Source organism: Theropithecus gelada, chromosome 3, assembly GCF_003255815.1.
Source record: "Theropithecus gelada isolate Dixy chromosome 3, Tgel_1.0, whole genome shotgun sequence".
In the NCBI taxonomy this organism is placed as follows: Eukaryota; Metazoa; Chordata; class Mammalia; order Primates; family Cercopithecidae; genus Theropithecus; species Theropithecus gelada.
Window position 1 is genome coordinate 56,149,334 of NC_037670.1, and position 9,214 is coordinate 56,158,547.

The window sequence follows — 9,214 nt, forward strand, 5'->3', positions numbered from 1 at the left end:
GGACTTGGGGAAAAAGAAAAAGCCTTTGTCGTTTAGTAGATATTTGTGTATTGACTCCAAGTATGTCAATATAAAACCATGTTGACTGGTTCTGACCCATGGATGTTAATTTCTGGAATCTTGTCACAATAGTTCAAATCTTACCCTGCCATTTTGTACGTATTATCTTTTCTAGGAAGAAAAATTTGTAAAACTGGCCAACATCTTCATCTGATGTCAGCATAATTCAAGTTACACTATAACGTAATATTGAGCACCCTATTATTGTACATGTTTATTTTGCTACAGAGCTTAACTTCAGATCGTTTTGTGTTGGTCAACCTTTTGTTTTTTTTATTTCAGAGTGGTATTTCAGAACTGACTATATCAAACCTGCAGAAGTCCTTTTCAAGTAGCCAGCCTTTGTGAGACTACGACAGATAATGGCACAAGTGTTGCCAGGAAGGATAGGAGAAAGCATCTCATTCTTTTGCATTATTATCATACTAAAATAAGACACAACTAGCAAATGAATCAGACTAATCTAAACAATTCAGGGCATTACCTTGACAATGAGACTCAGTGCTCAAGACATATCCAGAAGGTGCTGGCTAATTATCATCAGCTTTTCATGTCTGCTATGAGTGCAACAAATGAGAAGTTTTGCTTTTTACTGATTTAATTATGTACCGTTAATACCAAGTAACTGTTTTGAAAGAAGGCCCTGATGTTCTCCTGCAGAAAGAGCAGTGATTGGAAGTGAGATGCTATGGGGCTGGGCGCGGTAGCTCATGCCTGTAATCCCAGCACTTTGGGAGACCAAGGCGGGTGGATCACGAGGTCAAGAGATCGACACCATCCTGGCCAACATAGTGAAACACCGTCTCTACTAAAATTACAAAAATTAGCTGGGCGTGGTGGCGCATGCCTGTAGTCCTAGCTTGGGAGGCTGAAGCAGGAGAATTGCTTGAACCCAGGAGAAAGAGGTTGCAGCGAGCCAAGATTGTGCCACTGCATTCTAGCCTGTGTAACAGAGGGAGACTCCATCACACACACACACACACACACACACACACGAAGAAGAAGAAGAAGAAGGAGGAGGAGGAGGAGGAGGAGGAGGAGGAAAGAAGAAGGAGACTACATCACACACACACACACACACACAAAATAAGAAGAAGAAGAAAAAGGAGAAGAAAAAGAAAGAAGAAAAGAAAGAATAAGAAGAAAGAAGAAGAAGTGAGATGCTTGGCCGGACGTGGTGACTCACGCCTGTAATCCAAGCACTTTGGGAGGCCCAGGGAGGTTGATCACAAGGTCAAGAGATCGAGACCATCCTGGCCAATATGGTGAAACCCTGTCTCTACGAAAAATACAAAAAATTACTTGGGCATGGTGGTGCATGCCTGTAGTCCCAGCTACTCAGGAGGCTGAGTCATGAGAATCATATGAACCCAGGAGGAGGAGGTTGCAATGAGCCAAGATCATGCCACTGCACTCCACTGGGCGACAAAGTGAGACTCCGTCTCAAAAAAAAAAAAAAAAAAAAAAAAAAATTCTATATAGTAGTGAACTTTTGTTTTAGAAAAAAGTAAATCTTTGTTCCCATTTCAGATTGTTTTCTTGCACTGGGATCCAGTTGAAAGTATTAACAAACAAAATACTTAGTATTTTATTGATGAGTTAATGCTTAATTATTTCTCAATCTTTACCACTTTTGGGAACCTGAAGTTTATGGTCCAGATATTTTTTGGAAAGTCAGTTCCATTTTCTTCTCCCCAAATCAGAAACTGTAGGTTATTACTTCATTACTAATTAGTTATATGCAATTTTTTAAAAATTAAACTTCTTTGCTTCAAACACACACAGGAAGCTGGCAAAGGAAAGGAAGGTGGAAGGGAACTAACATTTTTTGAGGGCCAGACGTGGTGATGAAACACTTTCCATTACTGTATTCAGTGCTAACAGTAACCCATGAGGTGTGAGTATTCAGATTCTTGCTATGCAGAATGGGAAATAGAAGCACATTTTATTGGGTTTTGTTTTGTTTCTTGAGACAGTCTTACTCTATTGCCCAGGCTGGAGTGCAGTGGCGTCATCTCCACGCAGTGCAATCTCTGCCTCCCAGGTACAAGAGATTCTCGTGCCTCAGCTTTCTGAATAGCTGGGATTATAGGTGTGCACCATTACACCTGGCTAATTTTTGTATTTTTAGTAGGGATGGGGTTTCACCATGTTAGGCTGCTCTTGAACTCCTGACCTCAAGTGATCCACCTGTCTGGGCCTCCCAAAGTGCTGAGATTACAGGCATCAGCCACCATGCCCAGCTTTTCTTTATTTTTTATATGTAGAAATAGAGATGAGGTTTTATTATGTTACCCTGGACTCAAGCAATCAGCCTGCTTCAGACTCTCAAAGTGCAGGGATTACAGGCATGCATCACCACGCCCAGCCTTATTCAGTATTTATTACGTGAGAGTATAGTATTAAGAACTCATATGCTCATTGTCCAGTATACTCTTACAACGAACTTGTGAAATATACATTCTGCCTTAACTTATAAAGTAAGATACTGAGGCTTAGAGAGAGGCCAAGTAACTTGCCAAGAACATAGTGGATCTGGGATTCGAATTCCTGGACCGAATGGTCCATATCTCTGAGCTAAGGCAATGAGGAAAATGTGAAGGGCCCAGAGGATGGAGAAGAGTGAGACTGAGAGGTGGGCTGCTTGAGGAATAAGTCGTGCTGAGGGTATTGCTGTCAACTTTTAGACTTGGGAAATCCGGAGAGATGTTAGCATCTTCTAGGTTCATTTCACAAAATATACAAAAATGTTAACATGATTTAAATACTTAAATTCTTTGAGTTTGTCAATTCTACTGCTGCTATATTTTAATATTAAGGTGTTCTTTTATCTATGCTTAACTTTTTTTTTTGAGACGGAATCTTGCTCTGTCACCCAGGCTGGAGTGTGGTGGTGTGATCTTAGCTCAACGCAAGCTCCACCTGCCAGGTTCACACCACTCTCCTGCCTCAGCCTCCCAAGTAGCTGGGACTACAGGTGCCTGCCACCACGCCCAGCTAATTTTTTTTTTTTTTTTTTAGACGGAGTCTCACTTTGTCGCCCAGGCAATGGTGCGATCTCGGCTTACTGCAGCCTTCACCTCCTAGGTTCAAGAGATTCTCCTGACTTAGTCTCCCAAGTAGTTGGGAATACAGGTGCATGCCACGATGCCCGGCTAATTTTTGTATTTTTAGTAGAGACAGGGTTTCACCGTGTTAGCCAGGATGGTCTCAATCTCCTGACCTCGTGATCCGCCCACCTCAGCCTCCCAAAGTGCTGTGATTACAGGCATAAGCCACTGTACCTGGCCTGTGTTTAACTCTTTGTCTCCATTTTTAATTTTTACTTAAAATATTTTTAGTGAGACCCTGTCTCAAAAAAAAAAAAAAAAATGTTGGTTGGGTGTGGTGGCTCACACCTGTAATCCCAGCACTTTGGGAGGTTGAGACAGGAGGATCTCTTGAGCCCTGGTGTTTGAGAAAAGCCTGGGCAACAAACTGAGATCTGCATCTCCACAAAAAATACAAAAATTAGCTGGGCATCGTGGTGAGCGCCTGTAGTCCCAGCTACTAGGGACGCCGAGGCAAGAGGATTGCTTGAGCTGGGGAGATGGAGGCTGCAGTGAGCTATGATTGCACCACTACACACCATCCTGGGCAAAATACCGTGTCTCCAAAAAAAAAAAAAAGTTTTTAGCCTCCCAGGACCTTATTTCCCTCTGAATCATGGTCTGGTAATTCTTCACTATCATGGTAATGGTTCACTCTCCCATTCTTTCAAGCAGATGGCTTTGTATTTTGTCCAGCTTTTCTAATTGTCTTCAGCAGGAGATTTCTCCCAAATTATCAATTTCATTATCACTAGGAGTGCAAGTTTCTTAATCTCTTTAACTTAATAAATGTAAGGTTATATTATGTGCAATTACCATGGAGCTAGCCTATCCTGACGCTAGTAGCAAACTTGTTTAATACTTAGATGTATCTATCTATCTATCTATCTATCTATGTATCTACTTTAAAAATAAATTTATAAAAAGAGATGGGGTTTCGCCATGTTGCCCAGGCTGGTCTTGAACTCCTGGTTTCAAGTGATCCACCTGCCTCTGCCTCCCAAAGTGCTGGGCTTACAGGAGTGAGCCACCTAGCCCAGCCTTAGTACTATGTTTATCTGGGAGAGGTTCCAGTGCCCCAAAATACTGTGTTCTGTTAATATCTCCAAATTTTTTTTTTGGAGACAGAGTCTCACTCTGTCACCCAGGCTGGAGTACAGTAGTGACATCTCGGCTCACTACAACCTCTGCCCCCTGGGTTCAAGCGATTCTCATGCCTCTACCTCCCAAGTAGGTGGGACTACACGCATGCACTGCCACACTAATATTTGTATTTTTAGTAGAAATGGGGTTTCGCTGTCTTGGCCAGGCTGGTCTCAGACTCCTGGCCTCAAGCCTTCTGCCTGCATTGGCCTTCCAAAGTGCTGAGATTACAGGTGTGAGCCACCATGCCCAGCCTTCCAATTTTTATATTAAATGAGTTTTAACTGCTCATTACATAGTTTATGTGTACACCATTTTCTTTGGTGACAGCCACGGTTCTCCTTTGCTGCAGCTGCATGGACTGAGAGTCAAGTGCCATAACTTAAGATTTTCTTTTTTGGCATGGCAGGGTCCTGCTCTATTGCCCAGTCTGGAGTGCAGTGGTATGATCATGGCTCACTGCTATCTCGACCTCCCAGACTTATGTAATTCTCCCTTCTCAGCCTTCTGAGTAGCTGGGACCAGAGGTATGTACCACCATGCCTGGCTTTTTTTTTTTTTTTTTTAAGAGAGATGGTCTCACTATGTTACCCAGGCTGGTCTCAAACTTCTGGGCTCAAGCAATCCTCTTCCCTTGGCTTTCCAAAGTGTTGGGATTGTAGGCATGAGCCACCATGCCCAGCTACTACATGCTTTTCATATCAATATTGCATATAACTCTAATGTCAGCATTTTCCCTCATTGAGTCTACTGGAGGTTAACTTGCTTATGGTCCCATCATTGGGATTTGGACCTCCTCAAGGATATCCTCATCTTGTATAAGATAATATTTCAAGTTGGACAGCCCAGGAGGAAATAACATTTTATTTTCAAAACATATAGGCCAGGCACAGTGGTACACAGCTGTAATCCCAGCACTTTGAGAGGCCAAGGTGGGATATCTCCTGAGGCCAGGAGTTTGAGACTAGCCAGGGCAACATATCAGGACCCTGTCTCTACAAAACATAAAAAAACTAGAGGCTGAGGTGGAAGGATCACTTGAGCCCAGGAATTCACTATATGTCTGCCTTGAGCCATAACTGTGCTAGTGTACACCACCCTGGGTGACAGAGCAAGGCCCTGTTTCTTGATAAATAAATATTTTTTAAAATCTAAAGCTATTTTATCACATGCATGGTAAGTGATAGAGAATTGTCAGGTGTAGTGATCCTTCAACCTCTCAAAACCCACTAATACTTCATTTGTTACCATGATTAGCAATAGCAACCCTGAAAATATGGATATATGTTTATAAAATTAGAAATGTAATCACAGCATTAGTGAATGCAGTTTGACTTTTTTTTAGATATTTTATTTTTGTGGATACATAATAGGTGTATATATTTATGGGGGTTGTATGTATTTATGGGGTTCTTTTTTTTCTTTTTTGAGATGGAGTTTCGCTCTTGTTACCCAGGCTGGAGTGCAATGGTGCGATCTCAGCTCACTACAGCCTCTGCCTCCTGGGTTCAAGTGCTTTTCCTGCCTCAGCCTCCCAAGTAGCTGGGATTACAGGTGCGTGCCACCATGTCCTGCTAAATTTTTTGGTATTTTTAGTAGAGATGGGGTTTTGCCATGTTGTCCAGGCTGGTCTCGAACTCCTGACCTCAGGTAATCTGTCTGCCTCGGCCTCTCAAAGTGTTGGGATTACAGGTGTGAGCCACTATGCCTGGCCAAAAATCTATTTTAAAAGCCCAATTTTTCACTTCTATTTGCTTCAGTGTTTCTCTTCTGTTAAATGGAGTTAATAACAATAACACTTGTTGCATCTACCTCTGATGATTGTGTTTAGATATGTGATGAAGGGCTGGACTCAGTGGCTCACGCCTGCAATCCCAACAACTTGGGAGGCTGAGGTGGGAGGATTGCTTGAGCCCAGGAGTTCAAGACCATCCTGGGCAACATAGACCGCATCTCTACTAAAATTGTTTTAAAAAACTTAGCCCTTCATGGTAGCACACGCTTGTAGTCCCAGCTAGTAGGGAGGTTGAGGCAGGAGGATCACTTGTGTGTTTATTTTCCCAGCCAGTTGCTGTGGAAGGAGAATGCTTTCTCCATGGCCTCATCTGTCGTTTCATGTCCCTCGAAAGAAAACTAGTTTCCACTGTGTAACAGGCAGGCATGTAACCATTTAAAGCACAGTTCAGTCCTAAAAAGGGTCTGGGAGAACCAAATGTACTAGATGAAGCAGTGCATTGTGGGAATCACAAAGCCAACAGTACTCCAGAAAGACAAATATCAGAAGCTTCCCCTTCTGTTTTTTATGTTGTTTTTTTTGTTGTTGTTGTTTGTTTTTCAGAGAAAGGGTCTTGCTCTGTTGCCCAGGCCAGAGTGCCATGGTGATCACAGTTCACTGCAGCCTTGAGCTCCTGGGCTCAAGCAGTTCTCCCACCTCAGCCTTGTAGCTGGGACTACAAGTATGCACCACCAGGCCTGGCTAATTCTTTGAATTTTTGTAGTGATAGGATCTCACTATGTTGCCCACGCTGGTCTCGAACCCCTGGCCTCAAGTGAACCTCCCACGTGGACCTCCCAAAGTGCTGGGATTACAAGTGTGAGCCACCTCACCTGGGCCCCCTTCTCCATATGCCTCCAAAAATATGTCCCTGGAGAGTAGCCTGCTCCCACACTGTCACTGGATGTCATGGGGTCAATAAAATCTCCTGTGATTGTGTATCTCAGACATTTCTGTGTCTTTGATTCTCACCTTGGGACCCTAAGAGGGCCCAAGTGTCAGTAACTCTGGGCCTCCCCTAAAGAGAAACGGAGATGGTGGCTCATCCAGGAAGTGGAGGAGCAGGCGGCTCCTGGTTCTCAGGCCACCTGTGATCTCTGCCCACCCAGGGCCTGCCCCAGCCTGCAGGTATTGCTGTGTGGTGGGAACACCCGCTTCCCTTGTGCACAGCCTTTGAGAGGAGATCATGGCCTCAGCTCCAGGGGTTCCTGGCCAGGGCCAAGCACTCCTTCTGCAGAGGTCTGCAGGGGAGACCTTTGACTTGTATTTCCGTGGCTTCCCCTCCCCGCCTGTCCCCTAGCCCTCCCTGACTGGCCATCCTCTCAGTAGTCCTCCTCAACCAGGGAGAGGAGCATGGCCTTGGGTGTGTTCTCGAAAAGGGCAGCCCGGTTCTGCTGCTGCCCCTTCTTCACCTAGTGGTCTTAGATTCGGAAAGCGTAGGCCTTAGATTCGGAAAGCGTAGGCCATAGATTCGGAAAGCATAGGCATTGATGAGCCGGCACAGAGGCTGGAAGGCCTAGGGGTCTCGGATGACTATCTCCCGGGACACTGGCTTCACCCGGCGGTACTGGTAGTAGATACGCACTGAAGCCAGCATGGTCAGAGTGGTCACCTGCAGGGCCAGGTGGAGAAGCTGGACTGCAGCAACCCCCTGCCAGGCCCTGCCCCTCCAGCACAGGGACGCTCGGGGCTCGTCTGCCACGAAACCTTGGGTGCCTTCTGCGGGGCTCTCCTAGTGTCCTCCACTTCCCACTTGGCCAGCATCCGCAGGGAGGAGCCAGTGGGCTGACACCTGCCATCTCTGAAGCCATCACAGGGCGGCTGGGAGGGAAGGGGTGGGTACTCTGGAAACCCACGGGTTGTAAGGACCCCTGGGAGAGGAGAGGGCTTAGAGGTTTGCACTTGGGGAGCTGGAGGCAACTGCTGCAGGGCCTGGGTCGGGACGCTTTGTCCCTTGAACTTCCCGCGGGGGCTGATGTGCCGCACTTCCTCCACCACGTACTGCTGGAATAAGGGGTGTGCCAAGGCCTCTTCCGCTATGCAGCAGCTCTGGGGTTGCACCACCAGGAATCGGGAGACCTAGGAGGGGAGGAGAGGGAAACTGAGAACGTCAAGGTAGGTCCCCTCCAGCATGTCAGGAGAGGCGGGGCCTCCCCGGGCAGGGGAGCCTGGCATCGCGGCCCTGAACTCAGGAGCCAGTCGGCCTGGCTTGTCACCAGGTCCTTCACGGTGTCCGAGTAATCATCCCACTCGGGCGAGCCAAACTGCGAGTTGCCGCTCATGATCATCCTCGCATCAGCATCTGCTTCCGGTGCCAGAAGGGCGGGGAGCCCGCCAGCAGCGTGTGCATGATGATGTCAGTGCTCTGTCTAGACGTGCGTGGGCCCAGGGTCACTTACCCAGCGCCAGGGGCACCGACCCAGCCCTGCCTGCTCCCTCCCTCGCCCAGCCCAGGCGGGTGATCCTCCTCCGCCAGCACACTCACATGTCCACCGCCTTCCCGTGACCCGGATGGTCCTCATTCATGGAGCACTGAATAATCTCAGGGGCCAGTTAACTGGGGGTCCCGCAGACCTCTGCAGGAACAGTCATCAGGACAGGTCAGCAGGGCACTCAGAAGAGGAAGTCCTGGCCAGGCGCAGTGGCTCGTGTCTATAATGCCAGCACTTTGGGAGGCGGAGGCAGGCAGATCACCTGAAGCCAGGAGTTCAAGACCAGCCTGGCCAACATAGTGAAACCCCATATCTACTAAAACTACAAAAAATAGTTGGGTGTGGTGGCACATGCCTGTAGTCCCAGCTACTCAGGAGTCTGAGGCAGGAGAATTGCTTGAACCTGGGAGGTGGAGGTTGCAGTGAGCCAAGATCGCCCCACTGCATTCCAACCAAGGCAACAGAGCCAGGCACTATCTCAAAAAAAAAAAAAAAAGAAAAGAAAGAAAGGAAAAAGAAAAAGGAAGTCCAAAGAGACAATGGAGTTGGAACAGAAATGGACTTGGGCGGGACTCCCCCAACATCCAAATTCAGGGCCCAGGGCAGGGCGGGGTACTGCCCACAGGGCCACCAGCTCATGGCCCATTGCTTCCCTGGTCACTTCTAGTCATCCTGGCCTGGAACTAGGGTAATGGGAACCTGGGAGAGGACTTACC

The 9,214-nt window shown here is 46.9% G+C and overlaps 1 pseudogene; it reads right to left on the reverse strand.

The window, feature by feature from the left end:
• Positions 1 to 7,388: 7,388 nt before the first annotated feature.
• On the reverse strand, positions 7,389 to 8,658 carry LOC112621610 (annotated as a pseudogene).
• Between the last annotated feature and the right edge of the window lie 556 nt (positions 8,659 to 9,214).